Raw genomic sequence first — 6,229 nt, 5'->3', positions numbered from 1 at the left:
AGAAGAGGATGTCGTCAAGGAAGCTTAGTGGAGTTTAGTTATGTCTATTTGTCATTTCTAGTTATGTTCAAAATGCGTGCTTGATAAATCAAACAATGTAACCCTGAATATTTATAATAAATAAATGTCTCGTTTGTGTTTTATTTATGCATAATGTTCAACATATCTGTATGCCTTGAACCAATATCTCTACGTCGCACAGCCAGATATTTCCGCCGCCGGCCAAGAATGTGACCTCGACTTAGCTCAAATTTGATGTATTACGTAATAATTCTTAATATCATTCTTATTTACATTATTATCAAATAGCGTATTAACCATTTTATGATTTTATCCTTCTAAATCCAATGATTATATATTGGCATTAACATTAGCTCATATGACTATTAGTTAAATAAACGGTCATATAGTTTTGCCAAATGTATAAAAATATAATTAACCTAATTATATTTTGCTAAAACATGATTTAAGACTCATCTATATACATTTCTTTTAACGAGGTAAATCCATTAATAGAACAAACAGATTTTGAAAATAAAATTACTTAAACAAACATAAAATGTATACCATGATAGCTCCTTTCTTTGTTATTGTATTTAAAAAATTAAATCCATATATTTACACTAATAAATAAAAATCTTTTTGTTACATGTTAATTTGTGGTTATTTTCAATTAAAATTTTTCTACATTGCATTTTGTGGTTTTTTTTTTTTTTTTTTTTTTTTCATTTTATCAAATTTCAAATAATATTTAAATATAATAATTATAATAAATGTAATAATAAATGCATATCAATTTTATTAATTGACTTTCTTTTTAATTTTAAAATTTCTAATTAAAACCTTATTAATTTTCTTTGTTTATTTTCTAAATTGTTTAAATTTAAAAATAAAAAAAACACATTAATTTTAATAATTCAATATTTTTCTTATAAATTCATACTTTTAAATGTTTAGAATTTTATATTTAATTTTTTTAAAATGAACCCATGTATGCATTTTACACCTAGTTACCTATGAAATCTGAATACGACGGAAACTTGAAGCCTAAGTTAAGGATCGTTTGATAGTTGTTAATTGGGTTAGAGTTGACTGAGTTTGAAGCTGACTGGGTTAGAAGTTCTAACTGAATTAACTTCTAATTGAAACTTAGGCCCCGTTTGATATGCGTCTGACCGAGTCAAGTCCGACGTTTTTGGCTGACTCGGTCAGCAAAATGTGTTTGATAATCCAATTCTGGCCATCTGACTCGGTAAGAAATGTCTGACTGAGAAAGGAGTTGGCAGGAGGCTGACTGAGAAAGAAAGCAAGACTTTACAATAATACCCTTGGCCTTGGATAAAAACAAGTGTAATTGGAGGTTACGAGAATTGAACTCGGTCTCCTCTATACATAGAATGATGTTTACCAGCAAGCTAAAGGGTTTTTTGTGTTTTAATCTCTAAAATAGTATATTTAATGTCTTTTATGCTGGAAGTTTTTTGTATACATTATTATTATTATTATTATTATTATTATTATTATTATTATTATTATTATTATTGCTTTTATTATTATTATTATTATTATTATTATTATTACTTTTATTATTATCATTATTATTATTATTATTATTATTATTATTATTATTATTATTATTATTATTACTATAAAGAGCATCAGGGTAGAATTGTCATTTTGTATCAGTCAGCACATTCACTCAGATGTATAATCAAACAACATAGTTTCTTACTCAGTCAGAACTTATTACTCAGACAGACCTTTCTCAATCAGCACTTTCTTAGTCAGCAACTATCAAACGACCCCTTATTGTTTGATTTTGCATCTGAATGACTGTACAAAATGACTATATTACCCTCACACAACATTTTTTTTTATTAAAATTCATTTATGATTTACCATTTATTTTATAACATTACATTTTTTATAAAAACATTCAAAATGATGAAAAATGACCATATTACCCCTTGATGGATAAGAAAATAATACCCTTATATTTGTTTCACACGATAAGAAAATGCATATAAAATTTTCTATGACAAAAGTGCAACTAATTTTATAGTAAAATAATACATAAATATAAACAAAAACATAAAAAACCACCTTAAATCTAAAATGATACCTGAATGCATTCGATAAATAAATCTTGTACATCAATAGCATATTCCTAAATTTGTTACTGCATAATTTGTTTTTAATTCATCATGAGATCCATAAACAGATTCATAATGTGAGCCATTGATCTTCATACCTCTAGATAAGCTTCTTTCCCCTTTAGTGGATTTTCTCTTTGGTGGATTCTTTCCATTGGTTAATCCTTTTTTTTGTATGAAAGATGAAAGGAATGCTTTTTGTGGCACTCTAAAAATTGACTTGACATATGTTAAGTCATAATTTCCTTTTCACACAAGTCTCCACATGTGCCTTCTGGTGCATAGAAATAGAACCTTCAATATGACGATGCTAATAAAAAATGACAACAAAATGTTATTTTAATATGTGTAATTGATATTACAAAGTGAGATCCTTTTATAGAAACGAAAATCATAATGGTGTAAGAAGCATCATAATCTTCATTAAAAAGAAAAAAAAAAGTTCTGAAATTTAGTAAGAACATAAACATGATTAATTCAAAAACGTTGTTGAAGAACATCTTATGTGGGAAACAATTTAGGTAATAAATCCGAAGGTCGCACTTGAGTTGGAGGAAGGATGGTCGGGGCTGCATGATCGGAGGAAACCAATAGAGAAAGATGACGGAGGCCGTGGAGGAATATGATGGCTAGAAATCACTTTCTTCTTCCGATCTATACTTTTGTGTAGACGATTGTTTAGGGCATAACGGAAATTGGTTATTTTGGAGCCGATAGATGATTGGATTTCTCTAATGGTCTTGCTTTCTCTCGGTAGTAAGGCTCAAAGGGAATGGGAAATGGCTCTGAATGGACAGAAAGGAGTTTATTTAGGGTAGGGATCACTTGCCTTTAGAAGGAATCGAGTTTGCAGGTCCATAAAATGGTGAAGAAGTCACCACAGTAGTTGTATGCTTTTCCAGGAAGAAGACAATCGGATTTTTCAATTTAACAGATTCGGTCCCTGCAGCTTGTTTTAATCACAGATACTATCCCAAAACCGAAATATATCTTCAAAACTGAACAATACCCCTGAAATATTATTATTATTATATATTTATACCCTTTATGTATATATAATACATTTTATTTACTTAATTCACTTGCCAAATTTTCAAAATTTAGTCTTTAGTTATATAACTACTCGATATTATTTATCAATCCTATTTCGAGTTAATTAAATGGAAACATAGTTTAAAATTTGACTAAATAGTCTTTTTTTGTCTACTAGTCTAAAAAATGTCATATTCATCTTGGTTTGAAGAATACAAGATATTATTGTCTTTGAGTTACTCATAACTAGATCCATGAAGTAATCTCTAAGAGCGGTTTGTTCCAATACTTAAAATCCTTATTTCAAGTACTCATGCAACGTTATCGTAATGTCCCATCTCATATGGTCCAATCAACTAACACTCGTAATAGTCTTAAGTTCGATACTCCCGAGAGTACAACCGATTGTGGAGTTTTCAATATAATTAAAATTTTGGAAGTGGGTTCAAAACATGCAGAGTGAAACACAATAATGAATAACACAACTTTGATAGAAACAAATTCTCTACGTAATAAACATCAAAATGATTACAATTCATATTGTTATACGTTTCTAAAATAAATCAAACAAATGCAAGTGTCACTAAGCAAATTCATTTGTAGATCAAAGTCTCAAGACTTTGTCTAACTAACAGACTTGGTTGGTGACACTGACTTGGTGAATGGATCGACAAGATTATCTTCCGATATGATCCTATTGACTATGATATCTTCACAATTGAACAAAATGTGTTAAAATTTCTTGATTATATGACATGTGAGCTTGTGTGACATGGGATCTATACTTGAGTTAAGCTATCCGTTATAGTTACAAGAACTTTCATAAGGACCATCAACGATTGAATTTCCATAATGATGTCGTTAATGAACGACATAGTTTCATTTACATTCTGACAAGATGCAATATACTCTAAGTTTCAATCTTAAATCCACCATGGTGTATTACTTTGTGCTTAATCAAGCTAATACAATGCGATTTAGTAAAAACAAAAATTTCAACTTCGAACGAAATTATCTTTATTCATGTGGAACTTGTCATCGATGTAACCTTTACATTTATGACTTCCACACTAAGACTATTTCCTTTTTGCCTATAGGAAACGAGTATACTTAATTATGATTCACTAATTCTTTCCAAGTGAATATGATATGCTTTATCATGCTCAAGGCATACAAGTCGTAAAATCTGGTACAAATCACGATCGATGCCGTAAGCAAATGTTTGTGGGATATAACTCATATATTCTAGCACAATTATAGAACTAGGAAATTGGCATTACTCAAATGTCCATACTTTATAAGAATGAACTTCCAAGTGTAATGACCCTAAGTTTACATTTTGTCACCAAGCCAACAAACCCTAATTTCAAACTCCAAGTCCCTTTGAAGTGAGTTCATAAGTATGGTTTCCATTATTGAAGTTTTGTTGAAGATCCAAGAAGGTGGTGTGGTGTTTTTGGTGCTTTTCAAGTGCATATTCTTCTTATAGCGATCTAGTCTTCATTCCTCCTTATTTGTTTAGGAAATCCATCACATTTCCATAAATATATAACTTACATGTACTAATCTTTTATCATCTTTCTGTTCTAAATTGATTCAGTTGGCATGGTAGCCATGTTCATGCACTCAAGGAAGTGGTTTTACATGTTTTGTACAGATAAATAATTAACACCAAGCCAATGGACGTCCTACGCATACTAGGTGTGTCCCATCTATTCGAAATCACCCTTAAGTTGGCTAAAAAACGAATTAGAACACCGACACTTGAATTTCTCAAAAACCGTCTGACACAAAAGCATGGCGGGTCTTGCTTTAGGCGCAACGCTCCTACCGAACAGAACTGGTACATTTTTTTTTGGTGTCGTTTCTGATTTGGGTCTTCATGTTCTTTTGTAGGGTGTTGTTTGATTTCTTTTAGGCCGACTTCCACTGTTCCTAACTAATTTATTTTGGACTATAGGCGAGTAATTCTTGTGGTTGTTTAAGTATATGTATGGGAATTTTGCATGCTTTAATACAAGTGTACGGTCCATATTATTGCATTGATGTTACAATATGAGTTTTATGTGATATTTGGGTTCTGAATTTGTGATGATTTGCAATAACAAATAAATTAGGAGACCCTTTGTATGCTAGACTCCTTAATATGGTAAATTTGTGCATCAATATACTGGTAGGTTCATTCTAGTGGTGTGGATTTAATTTGGTTTCAAATATGTGAAGTTCTTCATGCTATAGTTCTGTTATAACATGTTTTGCATGAAATTAAGAAGTTCATGCTAGAAAGTATGTTATTATAAGGTGTATTTCTTTACATGATTATTGGTGGTTATCGAGACCAACAAAATTAATAACCCTAAATCTTTTACACTAATATAGTGTATAGTGGTAAATGGTTCGAATCTACAGAGATTGGTTCAATTGTATAACTATATGAAAATCTCTTTGTAGAAATACTTGTAAAACGACAATAAAAGTAAAAATGAGGGTTTCAATCTTTTGAAATACTTGAAATCAAACTAGAATAAAACTAAGATTTAAATAGATAATTTAACAAAAACAAGAGTTTGATGTAAAATCAATAAGAGAAAGATGGTTGACTTAAGGCTTCCTCACTTGAACATTTGATGAACATATCATTAGAATCCAATGGGGAAATACTTGTTTTAAATATTTACTTTGGCTATAGTAATTGAAGAAGCTTGATATTACCTAGACTTTTCTTAGTTGTTAAAATAGTTAGAAAAGCTCATAACAATTTCCTTAGTCAAAGTCACAATTTCCATTAGGCATGTAATTAGTGAAAGTCAACTAGCATTAAGAACCAAAATGTCACCAAATCCAAGAGGAGTCAAATGAATTCACTTCTATGTTGGAGAAAATGTTTTTATGATTATGTGAAATAAAACCAACACAAGAACCACTTGTTGCTTCCTAATTTGAGGATCCTTTACTTAATCATGAAATTAGCCAACAAACCACTACAAATACATTTAAACTCAAGAATAAAAAAAATACAAGTAGTAAGAAGATGCTAAAACAAA

The sequence above is a fragment of the Lactuca serriola genome, chromosome 7 (assembly GCF_051521515.1).
Source record: "Lactuca serriola cultivar US96UC23 chromosome 7, Lser_US96UC23_V15, whole genome shotgun sequence".
Lineage (NCBI taxonomy): Eukaryota > Viridiplantae > Streptophyta > Magnoliopsida > Asterales > Asteraceae > Lactuca > Lactuca serriola.
The sequence above is the reverse complement of the archived record's forward strand: the minus strand, read 5'-3'. Positions refer to the sequence as shown.